The following is a 16,428-nucleotide window of genomic DNA, read 5'->3' as shown; positions in this document are numbered from 1 at the left end:
CTGGAAATGCTGCGGTCTTCGGCAGCCGGCTTCCCCGCGGACCGTCTCCTCGACATCTGGGCCCTGAAGCTACAAAAAGCTTCAAGCCCGAAAGAACGCAGGTAAGTAATTCAACTTCCCTTACCTGCCCACCCTGACGGACTGGGAGGACGCAGTGCCTCTGCCAGTCCGTCGCGCGTTGCGTTCAGACGTAATGACGCGCACGCAGACGGACGGCCCTTCTTCACGTAGTCACTCACGTGACTCCGAAGTAAAATTAATTGCCTCCCGTAAATTGTCCCCAGTACGTAGGATAGTGCTAGTGTACGGGTGATTGCTGGTTCATAAGTTCTAGGAGTAGAATTAGTCCATTCAGACCATCAGATCTACTCTGCCATTCAATCACGGCTGATCTATTTTTCCCTCTCAACCCCATTCACCTGTCTTCTCCCCATAATCCCTGACACCCTTAGTAATCAAGTGGTCGGCACGGACTCAGTGGGCCAAAGGGCCACGCTGTATACTACGCTGAATCGCTAAAACTGAAACTAAAGACCCTCTCAGCATATTGTTGAGGAGGGAGTTCAAGGGTTTAGTTCGACAATAATGGAGGAACAGCAATAGTTTTCTCCGTTGGGATACCAGGCATCTTAGAGAGGAACCTGCAGGTTTAAGAAGGAACTGCAGATGCTGGAAAATTGAAGGTAGACAAAAGTGCTGGAGAAACTCAGCGGATGAGGCAGCATCTATGGAGCGAAGGAAATAGGCAATGTGTCGGGTCGAGACCGTTCTTCAGACTGATGTGGGGGTGGTGTGAAGAAGAAAGGAAAAGGTGGAGACAGTGGGCTGTGAGAGAGCTCGGAAGGGGAGGGGAAAGTGGGAGAAAGCAGGGACTACCTGAAATTGGAGGTCAATGTCCATACCGCTGGGGTGTAAACTACCCAAGCAAAATATGAGGTGCTGCTCCTCCAATTTAGGGTGGGCCTCACTCTGGCCATGGAGGAGACCCAGGACAGAAAGGTCGGATTTGGAATGGGAGGGGGAGTTGAAGTGCTGAGCCACCGGGAGATCAGATTGGTTATTGCGAACTGAGCGGAGGTGTTGGGCGAAGCGATCACCAAGCCTACACTTGGTCTCACCGATGTAGAGCAGCTGACCTAGAGCAGCGGATGCAATAGATGAGGCTGGAGGAGGTGCAGATGAACCTCTGTCGCACCTGGAAAGACTGCTTAGTTCTTTGGATGGAATCAAGGGGGGAGGTAAAGCGACAAGTGTAGCATTTCCTGCGGTTGCAAGGGAAAGTACCAGTAGAGGGGGTGGTTTGGGTGGGAAGGGATGCATTGACTAGGGAGTTACGGAGGGAGCGGTCTTTGCAGAAAGCAGATGGGAAGATGTGGCCAGTGGTGGGATCCCATTGGAGGTGGCGAATATGTCGGAGGATTATTTGTTGTATGTGACGGCTGGTAGGGTGGAAGGTGAGGACAAGGGGGACTCTGCCCTTGTTACGAGTGGGGGGGATGGGGAGTGAGAGCAGAGTTGCGGGGTATAGAAGAGACCCTGGTGAGAGCCTCATCTATAGTAGAAGAGGGGAACGCCCATTCCCTAAAGAATGAGGACATCTCCGATGCCCTGGTTTGGAACACCTCATCCTGAGTGCAGATGCGGCTTAGACGGAGGAATTGGGAGTAGGGGATGAAGTCCTTACAGGAAGCAGGGTGGGAAGAATTGTTGTCCAGATTGCCATGAGAGTCAGTGGGTTTGTAGCAGATGTCGGTCAGTAGTCTGTCGCTTGCGATGGAGATAGTGAGGTCTAGAAATGGTAGGGAGATGCGGAAATGGTCCAGGTGTATTTGAGTGCCGGATGGAAGTTAATGGTGAAATGGATGAAGTCAGTGAGTTCTGTATGGGTGCAGGAGGTAGCACCAATGCAGTAGGGGCGTTCCCTTGCCCACCTTCCCCTTCTTGGTGGTGACGGTTATGGATGTGGGAGGTGCTGTCAAAGTAGCAGAGTTTGGCAACTGATAAGACCCTCTTACCACCCACAGTATGAACATTGAATTTTCCAAATTTAGATAACCTTTAGCAACCACTCCCAACTACCCCTCCCCTTTCTCCCCCATACCTACCTTTCTAACCCCCCACCCCTAACCTGTGCCCTACCTGAACTCACACCTCTTTCTCCCCTGCCCCTCCTCCGCCCACACCCCATCCACCTACATTCCTTCCCAGAGTCATAGTCATAGAGTAATACAGTGTGGAAACAGGTCGTTCGGCCCAACTTGCCCACACCGGCCAACATGTCCCAGCTACACTAGTCCCACCTGCCTGCGCTTGGTCCATATCCCTCCAAACCTATCCTATCCATGTACCTGTCTAACTTCTTCTTAAATGCTGGAATAGTCCCTGCCTCAACTACCTCCTCTGGCAGCTTGTTCCATACACCCACCACCCTTTGTGTGAAAAAGTCACCCCTCAGATTCCTATTAAATCTTTTCCCCTTCACCGTAAACCTATGTCCTCTGGTCCTTGATTCCCCTACTCTGGGCAAGAGACTCTGGGCATCTACCCAGCTTACTCAACCTCTGCCTATAGCTCAGAATCTGTAGTCCTGGCAACATCATCGTAAATATTCTCTGTACCCTTTCCAGCTTGACAACATTCCTCTGGCTTCACAATTACAACTCTTCAATCCTTTGGTCTCACACCCTTTTGGTTCTTCCCTGGCCTTTGTTCAACTATCTCCCTATCTAAAACCCTCCTCTCCTGTGTTCAGCTGTGACCTGCCATGCTTTGTCCCACCCTTCTTCTCTTCTCGCTTTCTTTTCCCCTCAATCACTCAGTCTGAAGAAGGGTCCTGACCTAAAACATCATCTATCCATGTTCTCCAAGGATGCTGCCTGACCTGCCAAGTTACTCCAACATTTCTTGAGTTTAGCTACTGTTGTAGCTATTGTAGATTGCACGGTGTAGCCACAGTTGGAGAAGGCTCCAATACAACATCGAACACACTTGGTCATTGTGACACCTGAGCTGCTGCAACATGATGGCACCATCTTCTCTCTGGGTAAAGCCTGCATGTATCAGTATTCCCAGTTTCCCATCTCAGATTGAACAGGATAAGGAAACAAGGGTCTGAAGAAGAGTCTCGACCCGAAACTTCAGCTATTGAGTCTGAAGAAGAGTCTCGACCTGAAATGTCACCTATTCCTTTTCTCCAGAGATGCTGCTGACCCGTTGAGTTACTCCAGCTTTTTGCGTCTATCTTTTTAAGTAAACCAGCATCTGCAGTTCCTTCCTACCCATTTAAGGACATTTCTACTGGGTTCAGAAAGGCAAGATCATCAAACGTGTGGTAAAAATGTTGACTTTCATGTTACATTTCCTCCTCACCAACCTTCTACCTAGATTTTATGGCAACACTTCACACCCAATGTTAGCAAAATACATCAGTGATCATTGGGGAATTGGAGCCAACCTGCCGCGCTTCTACCTGCCACAGGCAGGAGTCACCAGAGAGCAATTCATGAATCAAGAGTGTTTTATTGTCATATGTCCCAAAACGGAACAATGAAATTCTTAAGGTCTTGTCCTATTTAGGCGACTTTTTAGGTGAGACTGTAGGAGACTCTGCGCTCGCCTCATGATCGCCACATGGTCGCCACATGTTCGCTGGTGGTCTCTGGTGAGTCTCCTTCGTGGTCGCGAGGAGTTCCCGCATTCTGGGAACTAGTCGCGGCCTCAGTATGGTCGCAGCAAATTTTTCAACACGTTGAAAATTTTTCTGCGACCAAAAATTGATCGCCATGGAGACAATCGATAATCCTGTAGTCGTAGGTCCAGTGGTAGTGGGGTCGCCATGTAGTTGTAGGTAGTCGAGGTAGTCGTAGGTAGTTTTAGTTAATCGCCTTTGCTGACCGGGCATTTTCATTGGGTGAGGCAGCATCTATGGAGCGAAGGAAATAGGCGACGTTTCAGGTCAAGACCTTTCTTCAGAAGAATTGTCCAGACCCGAAATGTCGCCTATTTCTTTTGCTCCATAGATGCTGCCTCACTGGCTGAGCTTCTTCAGCATTTTTGTCTACCTTCGATTTTCCAGCATCTGCAGTTCCTTCTTAAACATTGGGCATTTTCATTGGCTCATTGTGGAAAACAAAATGTAAGCATGAGTATTCAGTACCAAGGAAAACCGACCGATAATGTTAAATGCCGCCAAACTTCACAGCTGTGTATCTCTGGCTTATTAAAAGTTGTCTGGCTTCTTAAAAGTGTCTCCACTCTTCTCCCCCTTCCTCACCCTTTCTCACCCCCCCCCCCCCCCCCCCCCCCCCCCCCCCCCCCCCCCCTCCCCCCCCTCCCCCTCTCTCCCCCCTCTCTCCCCCCCTCTCTCCCCCCTCTCTCCCCCCTCTCTCCCCCCTTCCCCACCTCCCCCCCTCTCCCCCCTTCTCCCCCATTCTCCCCCTTGGCCCCCGACTGCGATGTGTGTGTGTGTGTGTGTGTGTGTGTGTGTGTGTGTGTGTGTATGTGTGTGTGTGTGTGTGTGTGTGTGTGTGTGTGTGTGTGTGTGTGTGTGTGAGTGTGTGTGTGTGTGTGTGTGTGTGTGTGTGTGTGTGTGTGTGTGTGTGTGTGTGTGTGTGTGTGTGTGTTCCGCTCTTGACACTCGCCGTTCCAATTCACAGTTTTTCTGCGAGTGCCACGAACTTGACAGTCGCCAGCAGTCCGCTGAAAAATCGCCATTCGGCCCAACACCGCCATTCAATATGGTTATGGCTGATCATCCAGAATCAGTACTCCATTCCTACTTTCTTCCCACATCCCTTGATTCTATGATAGACAACAATGCTGGAGAAACTCAGCAGGTGAGGCAGCATCTATGGAGCGAAGGAAATAGGCAACGTTTTGGGCCTAAACCATTCTTCAGACTGCCATAAATCCAGGGATTTATGGCAATCCACAAGGCTGGAATCATAGCATGAAACAGCATAGCCACTATTGGGATTGAAAGAGGAACCTAGTTAATCAAGTTCAAGTTCGTGAGTTTATTGTGGCCAGGATGGTGTGGGTCTTTGATGATACTGCCAGCCTTTTTGAGGCAGCGACTTCGATAAATCCCCTCGATGGAAGGAAGGTCAGAGCCGATGATGGACTGGGCAGTGTTTACTACTTTTTGTCGTCTCTTCCTCTCCAGGGCACTCAAGTTGCCGAACCAAGCCACGATGCAACCGGTCAGCATGCTCTCTACTGTGCACCTGTGGAAGTTAGAGAGAGTCCTCCTTGACAAACCGACTCTCCGTAATCTTCTCAGGAAGTAGAGGCGCTGATGTGCTTTCTTGGTAATTGCATCAGTGTTCTCGGACCAGGAAAATCCCCCTCTCCTGCCCTTTCCCGAGAGCTTACTGGGTTGCTGGGTTGCACGCAGTCCAGCAATAGTCTGCTCATCTATCACAAAGTTCACAGCCATTAGTGCCAGTGTAAGTATTGTCTGTTTTTAGCTGACACTATCTTTCAGAATGTGTGGCAAGGAACTCTAAAATTGAAACCAAAACCAAAAATCTGAAGATGCTAGACAGACACAAAATGCTGGTATAACTCAGCGGGTCAGGCAGCATCTCTGGAGAAAAGGAATAGGTGACGTTTCGGGTCAGAACCCTTCTTCGACCCGAAAGATAGAGGTGGGGGAGGGTCGGAAAAGATGACCTCAGGAAGGGTGGAATCCACAATGGCCCATTGTTGGCTGAGGAAAATGTGCTAAAGAGAGGGATACAAGGAAGTGAACAGTGGAACTCGTAGGACAAATAGGGTGGGGGAAGGGGGAAGGGGGGAGGGGGGAGAGAGAGGTGAGGGAATGCAGGAGTTACTTGAAATTAAAGAAATCAACTTTCATACCGCTGGGTTGTGTAAGCGGCCCAAGCGAAATATGAGGTGCTGTTCCTCCAATTTGCATGTGGCCTCACTCTGACATGGAGGAGGCCCAGGACAGAATAGTCATTATGGGAAAGGGAGGGGGAGTTTAAATGTTTGGCAACCGGAAGATCTTTATTTCCGAAACTATCTTCAGAAAATAGGCTGAAAGGAGTAGTAATTAGGGAATAGGTAGTCCAGTATAACTTGCCCAGTGTGTATCTGGGAGTGGGAGGTATTGATGAGAATATGGGTAACAATAAAAATGCCATTCACATAAGAGTGATGCACAGAGTCTGGTGCCCAGTGTAGGTGAATTAGATGCACAGTATATTGCCCTGAGTGGGTGAATCGAGGACCAGAAAGACAAAGGAGAGGAGGGTTTTAGATAGGCAGATGGTTGAACAAAGGCCAGGGAAGAACCTAAAGGGTTTGAGACAAAAGGGTTGAAGATTTGCAATTGTGAAGCCAGAGGAACGTTGTCAAGCTGGAAAGGGTACAGAGACTATTAACGATGATGTTGCCAGGACTACAGATTCTGAGCTATAGGCGGTGGTTGAGTAAGCTGGGTAGATGCCCAGAGTAGGTGAATCAAGGACCAGAGGACATAGGTTTAAGGTGAAGGGGAAAAGATTTAATAGGAATCTGAGAGGTAACTTTTTCACACAAAGGGTGGTGGGTGTATGGAACAAGCTGCCAGAGGAGGTAGTTGAGGCTGGGACTATCCCAACATTTAAGAAGCAGATAGACAGGTACATGAATAAGACAGGTTTGGAGGGATATGGACCAAGTGCAGGCAGGTGGGACTAGTGTAGATGGGACATGTTGGCCAGTGTGGGCACGTTGAGACGAATGGCCTGATTCCACACTGTATCACTCTATGTTCCCGATGTTGGGTGAGTCCAGAACCAGGGACCACAGAAGGCAGGAATGGGGTACTGATTGGGATGATCAGCCATGATTACATTTTTTTAAATTGTCCTTAGTGTGTAGGATAGTGTCAGTGTACACGGTGATCGCTGGTCGGTGAGCTGAAGGGCCTGTTTCCGTGCTGAACTAAACTAAGGCAGGATAATGAGTTCGGAAGGGTGGGCAAGATATTATCAGTTAGTCCATTGAATCAGATTTTTTTTAGTTCTCAAAAACAAACTTTTTTCACTGTCTTTGTTTTGTAGATGTTTTTGTTTTATTTTGAATAACGTTTATTTGTGAAACTAAAAAAAATCTGATTATATAGGCTGATATTCACTGTTTTATTTTGAATCCACTCTTCATCAATTCTCAGTGTCTACATATTAAAAAAAATATTAAATACTAGTGTTTAAATCTATCTTTAAATAAAACACCCTTGCCACTCATGGGGTGATATCCCTTCCCTTGTTTGAGGGACTCTGCCTTTCAATAACGCTTCAGAAATAGTAGGAAGGCGGCCTGCGCCGTCTCCGGGTGCGAGGGGACGTGAAGCGAAAAAACAGGCGTGTTTTATTCCCCTCCTCTCACAGCCACACATAACATTCCTGTTTGCTGACGCTCAGTGCCTGAGTTTCGTACTGCCGCCGCTGCTGCACCGTGAAGCGGGGAAGGTCCATGAGAAGGTCTTCATCAGGACCAGAGAGAGGGTCGAGCCAGTCCAACCACCACCACCACCACCTTTCTCTCTCTCTCTCTCTCTCTGCAAACAGAAAGCATCACCTTCAGCATACACGTGCAAGCATCGTCGGACTAAAGCAGACAGAAAGGGGGAAATCAGAACTCATACGCGTTTGGTTTGAAAGAAAGTGCACAATTCAAAAAAAAAGAAGCCGAGAACAAAGCGTGGCGAGCAGTGTGTGCTCTCCCCCCACCCACCCACCTCCTCCCGCACTCCCAGTAAAACTGGAACTTCCCCTTGTCAGTCAGAGCGACCGGGACTGCCGCTGTCAGTCCCACAACCTGGGGCGACTGTTACATTTTATGCGCCGCCTCTAACACAAAGCTTCCTTGCATCTAAACACACGCAAAAAAAGCCACAAAAAAAACACGTTTCAACAAAAAGACGATTTATTTGGCTTTCGGGATACAGTCGAGTCGTCATCTGGTGAGTTCAGTTTAAATATGTACATATGTATATATTCAGGGTTAATTCGTAATATTGTTAATTCATAATTAACAAAAATAAGTTTATTTCTGGGTTCCTGATGTGTGTCTGTAAAACGCAATATTGTGCAGATATACAGTATTTTGAATTTAGAATTATTTCGGCGATTTAAAAAAAAAATGATTGTTGTATCTTGTTGAACTCCAACGTAAGCATGTGTTGATAGTTAAATGCTTAAATATATATATATATGTGTGTGTGTGTGTGTGTGTGTGTGTGTGTGTGTGTGTGTGTGCGCGCGCGCGCTATGTTTCTGTTTTTCCGTTCTGTGTAAAATCAACATTGTGTAAATATACAGGAAGGCAATATCACTCGAATTATTTTGGTGATTTTATCTTTGTCATTAAATTGTTGTATCTTGTTGAAATCCAACGTACGCGTGCTTTGATAGTTAATGCCTAAGTATGCATCTGCTTTGAAAGAATAAAAAGCTGACTGGAGGAAGCGGGGAGCGACCCTTGTTTCGTCCTGTCTGGGGTTATGTGTGTAATGTTATCTCCAGCCCGCGAGAGATCTATGGGGGAACCCGGTGATCAAGTCGCTGCGGAGACCTGGTTAATTTCCACTTAGTAGCCGGAGTAAGCGGGCGGGCGTGTGCGTTTGTTGTGTGGTGGGGTGGGGGGGGTGGGGATGGCGGGGTGGGGGGTGCAAAAAAAAAACCCATCGGGGTTCTGCAAGAAGTTTGGGTTCTCCTTTAATTAAGGAGGAGTCGGGGAGAGGATCGTGTGGAGCGGGGAGATTCTCGGCTCACATACACAGACACACACTCTCACACACATACACCCTGTCATGCACTCACACGCTCGCTCTCACACATCTGTACAGGCACTCATACACACACTCGGTCACAAACACACGCACTCTCTCTCTCTCCGTCTGTGTATGTGTGTGTGTCTCTCTCCGTCTGTATGTGTGTGTGTGTATCTGTCTGTCTCTCTCTCTCTGTCTCTCTCTATTTCTCTCTCTCAGTCTCTCTGTGTGTCTCTCTCCGTCTGTGTATGTGTGTGTGTCTCTGTGTGTATCTGTCTGTCTCTCTCTATTTCTCTCTCTCTCCCAGTCTATCTGTGTGTCTCTCTCCGTCTGTGTATGTGTGTGTCTCTGTGTGTATCTGTCTCTCTCTCTGTCTCTCTATTTCTCTCTCTCTCTCTCTCAGTCTCTCTGTGTCTCTCTCCGTCTGTGTATGTGTGTGTGTGTCTCTCTGTCTCTCTGTGTGTCTCTCTCTCTCACACACAGACACAGAGAGGGACCCACACACGCAGAGTCCCTGAATCCAAGCAGGCGGTCTGTTGCCAGGGGCACCAGTCCAAAGCGGTGCTATATAATGGTATGGATTCCCTTCTCGACCTCTGCTCACCCCCCTCCCATCCCCCCTCAGCCAGCTCGGAGACGAGAGAGCTTCCAGACCGCTCCGCAACCGCAATTATATTCATTGGGTTTGGGGAGGCAGGGAAGCGTTTAAATACTCGCAGATGCTGGGATATTGCTCTGGGGCTGAAGGTTTTTCTTCCTTTGTCGGGGTGGGGGAGGGGGGGGGGGGTTAGGGGGGTATGAGGTTGGGTGGGGGGGGGGGGGGGGGGGGTGGGTGGAGAGCTTAATTTAACCCGTCTCAACGTGAAGCTGTTCCAGGATGCCCGGGTGTACGAGGGCGCTGTTCCTGGGTCAGCCGTGTGTGGGCTGAGCTCGGAGCGGTCAGCTTGGTTTACCGTGGACGTCTTGGCACAAGCTGCCTGTTAGTCAGCTGGCAGCTACTGTTCTCGCTGCCCCGTCCCTCTTCAACCCCTTCAGCAACTGCCGGGGTGATGGGAGTATCAGGCTGGCTGGCCCCCGCCCCTCTATCTGAGGGAAGATGTGCTGACGCTGGAGGGGGTCCAGAGAAGGTTTACGAGAATGATCCCAGGAATTAACTGGGTTAACATATGATGAACGTTTGAAGGCACTGGGGCTGTACTCGGTGGAGTTTAGAAGGATGAGGAGGGAGCGGGACTTAATTGAAACTTGCCGAATAGTGAAAGACAATAGACAATAGGTCTTCGAGCCAGCACCGCCATTCAATGTGATCAAGGCTGATCATCCACAATCAGTACCCCATTCCTGCCTTCTCCCCATATTCTCTGACTCCACCATCTTCAAGAGCTCTATCTAGCTCTCTCTTGAAAGCATCCAGAGAACTGACCTCCATCGCCCTCTGAGGCAGAGAATTCCACAGACTCACCACTGTCTGTGATCTGTGATCTGTGAGAAAAAGTGTTTCCTCATCTCCGTTCTTAGTGGCTTACCCCTTATTCTTAAACTGTGGCCCCTGGTTCTGGACTCCCCCAATATCAGGAACATGTTTCCTGCCTCTAGTGTGTCCAAGCCCTTAATAATCTTATACATTTCAATAAGAGACCCTCTCATCCTTCCAAATTCCAGAGTATACAAGCCCAGCCGCTCCATTCTCTCAGCATATGACAGTCCCGCCATCCTGGGAATTAACTTTGTGAACCTACGCTGCACTCCCTCAATAGCAAGAATGTCCTTCCTCAAATTAGGAGACCAAAACTGCACACAATATTCCAGGTGTGGTCTTACTAGGGCCCTGTACAACTCCAGAAGGACCTCTTTGCTCCTATACTCAACTCCTCTTGTTATGAAGGCCAACATGCCATTCACTTTCTTCACTGCCTGCTGTACCTGCATGCTTACTTTCATTGACTGATGAACTAGGACCCCCAGATCCCGTTGTACTTCCCCTTTTCCCAAGTTAACACCATTTAGATAGTAATCTGCCTTCCTGTTTTTGCTACCAAAGTGGATAACCGCACATTTATCCACATTAAACTGCATCTGCCATGCATCTGCCCACTCACCCAACCTGTCCAAGTCACCCTGCATTCTCATAGCAGCTTCCGCACAGTTCACACTGCAACCAAGCTTGGTGTCATCTGCAAATTTGCTAATGTTAGTTTGAATCCTTTCATCTAAATCATTGATTTACATCATTGAGTCACTCTGCACCTCAATCCCCCACCAGGAGAGTCTCAAAGCCTTCCGTTTCTTCCTCGACCGGAGAACCAACCGATCCCCGTCTACTGATACTCTCCGCCGCCTAGCGGAGCTGGGCCTTACCCTTAATAACTACTCCCATTTCCTCCAAATACAAGGCGTAGCTATGGGCACGCGCATGGGCCCTAGCTACGCCTGCCTCGTTGTAGGGTACGTCGAACAACCCTTGTTCGAGACGTACCGTGGCCCTATCTCCGAACTTTACCTCCGCTACATCGACGACTGCATTGGTGCTACCTGCTGCACCCACACACAACTCACTGACTTCATCCACTTCACCACTAACTTCCATCCGGCACTCAAATACACCTGGACCATTTCCGACATTTCCCTACCATTTCTTGACCTCACTATCTCCATCATAGGTGATAGACTACTGACCGACATCCACCATAAACCCACTGACTCCCATAGCTATCTAGACTGTACTTCTTCCCACCCTGCTTCATGTAAGGACTCCATCCCCTAATCCCAATTCCTCCGTCTACGCCGCATCTGCACCCAGGATGAGGTGTTCCACACCAGGCATCATTCTTCAGGGATGGGCATTCCCCTCTTCTACTATAGATGAGGCTCTCACCAGAGTCTCTTCTATACCCCGTAACTCTGCTCTCACTCTCCATCCCCCCCACTCGTAACAAGGGCAGAGTCCCTCTTGTCCTCACCTTCCATTCTACCAGCCGTCACATACAACAAATAATCTTCCGACATTTTCGCCACCTCCAACGTGATCCCACCACTTGCCACATCTTCCCATCTCCTCCCCTGTCTGCTTTTTGCAGAGACTGCTGCCTTCGTAACTTCCTGGTCAATTCATCCCTTCCCACCCGAACCACCCCCTCTCCGGGCACTTTCCCTTGTAACCGCAAGAAATGCTACACTTGTCACTTTACCTCCCCCCTTGACTCCATCCAAGGACCCAAGCAGTCTTTCCAGGTGCAGCAGAGGTTCACCTGCACCTCCTCCAACCGCTGCTCTAGGTGTCAGCTGCTCTACATCGGTGAGACCAAGCGTAGGCTTGGCGATTGCTTCGCCGAACACCTCCGCTCGGTTCGCAATAACCAACCTGATCTCCCGGTGGCTCAGCACTTCAACTCCCCCTCCCATTCCGAATCTGACCTTTCTGTCCTGGGCCTCTTCCATGGCCAGAGTGAGTCCCACCATAAATTGGAGCAGCGCCTCATATTTCGCTTGGGCAGTCTGCATCCCAGCGGTATGAACATTGACTTCTCTAATTTCAGGTAGTCCTTACTTTCTCCTCCCCTTCTCAGCTCTCCCTCAGCCCACTGGCTCTACCTCCTCCTTTCTTCCCCCTTATCCCCCCCCCCCCCCCCCCCCCCCCCGCTGCCACCCTCACATCAGTCTGAAGAAGGGTTTCGACCCAAAACGTTGCCTATTTCCTTCGCTCCATAGATGCTGCCTCACACCCTGAGTTTCTCCAGCATTTTTGTCTACCATCCAAATCATTGATGTATATTGTAAATAGCTGCGGTCCCAGCACCGAGCCTTGCGGTACCCCACTAGTCACTGCCTGCCATTCTGAAAGGGACCCGTTAATCCCTACTCTTTGCTTCATGTTTGCCAACCAATTTTCTATCCATGTCAGCACTCTACCTCCAATACCGTGTGCCCTAATTTTGCCCACGAATCTCCTATGTGGGACCTTGTCAAAAGGGTATCTTAAAGAGTTCAAGATCAAGTTTAAGTTCAAATTTATTTGTCCCATGCACCATAAGGTGCAGTGAAATGTAATTTACCACGCAGCGTTACAATTAAAAAAGGACATAATACACAACATAACTCACACAGGCATCCACCACAGCATTCTTCACTGTAGTGGAAGGCAGTACAGTTCAGACAGTCCTCCTCCTTGTTCACCCGTGGTCGGGGCCCTGACCCTTTATAGTCGCCGCTACAGACGGCCCAATGTTCAAGCCCTCTGGTCGGGAGGGTCGGAACTCCGACGTCGGGACAGGTCGAGCACACCCCGCGACCCGGAGCTCCCAATCGGCCACCTCCTTACCGGAGACCACGGCTTCAAGATGTTGTAGGCAGCAGGCCGGCGGTTTGAGCTCTTCACTGGCGATCCCCGGTGAGGGAATCGCCCGCTCCACGACGGAAGGACCGCTCCACGCCTGCCACCAGAAGCTCCACAGACCGAGGCTCCAGGATGTTACAGGCCACAGGCCAGCGGTCGGAGCGCTTCTCCGGGGACCCCCGGCACGGGGATCCGCGATGTTAAAAGTCCCCGCTGCACCGCCGCTGAAGCTCTGGGCCCGACTCCGGGAAAGGCCGCACCAAACCAGCTGTAAGGCTGCGAGGAGGGGGGGGGGGGGGGCGGGAAGAAGCGACAAGGAAGAAAGTCGCATCTCCGTCGAGGTAGGTGCCTGAAAACAGTTTCCCCCTATTCCTCCACCGCCCCCCACACAAGACATACAGAGAAACACTAAAACATACTTTTGGACACACTAAAAAAAACAAAAAAGTCAAAACAACAAACCCGCTGCAGGCGAGGCTGCCGACTCACAGCGCCACTGGAACCGCGGAAATTGTGTATAATGTCGCGAGAGGAATAGATAGGGTAAATGTACAGTCTTACCCAGAGTAGGGGAATCGAGAACCAAAGAACATAGGGTTAAGGTGAGGGGGGGGAAAGAATGAATAGGAATCTCAGGGATAGCTTTTTTACATAGAGGGTGGTAGGTCTATGGAGCGAGTTGCCGGAGAAGATAGTTGAGGTGAGATACTATCACACGTTTAAGAACCAGTTCGACAGGTACATGGATAGGACAGGTTTAGATGGGTATGGGCCAAATGCAGGCAGGTGGGACTAGTGTAGATGAGACATGTTGGTCGGTGAAGGCAGGTTGGGCGAAAGGGCCTGTTTCCATGCTGTATCTCTAATTTCCCCCTGGATTTGACCATTTATTCACACACTAGGGACAATTTACAGAGGCCAATTTATCTTCTCGACTTGCGTATCTTTGAGATGTGGGTAGTAACTGGAATATCTGGAGGAAACCGAGAGATCATGCAAAGTCCACATGCTCTCTCTGACAACAACCGGCATCAGGATCAAACCCAGATCTGTGGCGTGTGAGGCAGATGTGCCATTCGAATGCAGGATTTGTGGTATATAAACCAGAGATCCCCCTGAGCACCCAGACTTGCCTGGATTTTTAGAAGGCATTTGATAAGGTGCCCGCGTGAGGCTGCTAAAGAGTATGATAGCCCATGGTATCAAAGGGCAGATACTAACATGGATAGCAGGTTGGCTGGATGGCAGAAGGCAAAGAGTGGCAATAAAGGGGGCTTTTTCTGGTTGGCTGCCAGTGACTAGTGGAGTTCCGCAGGGGTCGGTGCTGGGGCCGCTACTCTTCACGTTGTATATTACTGATTTGCATGAGGGAATTGAAGGCTTTGTGGCCAAGTTTGCAGATGATACATAGATGGGTGGAGGGGCAGGAAGTGTAGAGGAAGCAGGGACTCTGCAGAAGGACTAATGCTTGACTAATCTTCTGGAATTTTTTGAGGATGTGACAAGTAAAATTGATGAAGGGGAGCCAGTGGATGTAGTGTATCTGGACTTTCAGAAAGCCTTTGATAAGGTCCCGCACGGGAGACTGGTGACTAAAATTAGAGCACATGGTATTGGGGGTGGGGTGTTGACATGGATAGAAAATTGGTTGTCAGACCGGAAGCAAAGAGTAGGAGTGAACGGGTCCTTTTCAGAATGGCAGGCAGTGGCGAGTGGAGTGCCACAAGGCTCGGTGTTGGGGCCGCAACTGTTTATATATTAATGATTTGGAAGAGGGAATTAGGAGCAACACTAGCAAGTTTGCGAATGACACAAAGCTGGGTGGCAGTGTGAATTGTGAAGAGGATGTTAGGAGGTTGCAGGGTGACCTGGACAGGTTGAGTCAGTGGGCAGATGCGTGGCAGATGCAGTATGATATAGATAAATGTGAGGTTATCCACTTTGGCGGCAAAAACAAGGGGGTAGATTATTATCTCAATGGGGATAGGTTAAGTAAGGGGGAGGTGCAGCGAGACCTGGGTGTCCTTGTACACCGGTCACTGAAAGTTGGCGTGCAGGTACAGCAGGCAGTGAAGAAAGCTAATGGAATGTTGGACTTCATAACAAGAGGATTTCAGTATAGGAGTAAAGAGGTTCTTATGCAGTTGTATAGGGCTCTGGTAAGACCATATCTGGAGTATTGTGTACAGTTTTGGTCTCCTAATTTGAGGAAGGACATCCTTATGATGGAGGCAGCGCAGCGTAGGTTCACGAGATTGATCCCTGGGATGGCGGGACAGTCATATGAGAAAGATTGAAAAGACTAGGCTTGTATTCACTGGAGTTTAGAAGGATGAGGGGGCATCTTATAGAAACATATAAAATTATAAAAGGACTGGACAGTCTAGATGCAGGAAAAATGTTCCCAAAGTTGGGAGAGTCCAGGAACAGGGGCCACAGTCTTAGAATAAATGGGGAAGCCATTTAAGACTGAGGTGAGAAAAAACTTTTTCACCCAGAGAATTGTGAATTTATGGAATTCCCTGCCACAGAGGCCAAATCACTGGATGGATTTAAGAGAGCGTTAGATAGAGCTCTAGGGGCTAGTGGAATCAAGGGGTATGGGGAGAAGGCAGACACGGGTTATTGATTGGGGACGATCAGCCATGATCACAATGAACGGCGGTGCTGGCTCGAAGGGCCGAATGACCTCCTCCTGCACCTATTTTCTATGTTTCTATGACTTGGACAGGTTGGGAGAATGGGCAGAGAAATGGCAGATGGAATACAGTGTAGCAAAGTGTGGAGTCATGCTTTTTGGTAGTAGGGCTAAAGGCGTAGACTATTTTCTAAATGGGGAGATTCAGATATAGACTGGGGTGCAGGGCTGCCAGAGCTCACCGGAGCACCACTCCAACACCTGTGTAAATAAAAGCCAAAAAACACAACGGGAATTTTAACGAGCGGGTGTGTGGTCGGGTTAACCTGGTTGAAAGAGTGGGAAGGGGAAGACCCATCACATGTAAGAGGGGGAGGGGCAGTAGGACCCAGCAGAGTAAGACCACATGGTGGAGGTTGTGGACCTGGTGCTGAGCCTGGAACTCTGGTGAGGTGACGGCTCTGGCCCGCTGGTGGCCGGTGGAGAGGCGAGGGTTGGCAGAGTCACTGGTGAAGGCCCGTGGGGGTCTGGAGTTGAGATATGGGTTGGCAGAAGCAGCATCGGTGGTCCCGGGGAGACAGGTCGTCGACAACAGCGCGGTGGCCCCAGGGAGGCGGTGAGAGTCGGCAGCGGCAACAGTTTTGGCGGTCTGGCCTGGATTTGGCCAGGTAGGTGGTGTGGGTCGGAGAGGCG

General features: G+C 49.6%; 1 protein-coding gene across 1 annotated transcript in view; it reads left to right on the top strand.

Annotated features, from left to right (window-relative positions):
* The first annotated feature begins 7,386 nt into the window (after nucleotides 1-7,386).
* The window catches only part of rnf24 (ring finger protein 24), a 165,024-nt gene continuing 155,982 nt past the window's right edge, over nucleotides 7,387-16,428 (top strand). Inside the window, exon 1 of the mRNA XM_033035380.1 lies at nucleotides 7,387-7,954. The gene's annotated coding sequence lies outside the window, so the exon portion shown is untranslated. The remainder of the gene's footprint in view (nucleotides 7,955-16,428) is intronic.

This window comes from Amblyraja radiata, chromosome 1 (genome assembly GCF_010909765.2).
Source record: "Amblyraja radiata isolate CabotCenter1 chromosome 1, sAmbRad1.1.pri, whole genome shotgun sequence".
Taxonomy (NCBI): Eukaryota; Metazoa; Chordata; class Chondrichthyes; order Rajiformes; family Rajidae; genus Amblyraja; species Amblyraja radiata.
The sequence above is the reverse complement of the archived record's forward strand: the minus strand, read 5'-3'. Positions and strand labels throughout refer to the sequence as shown.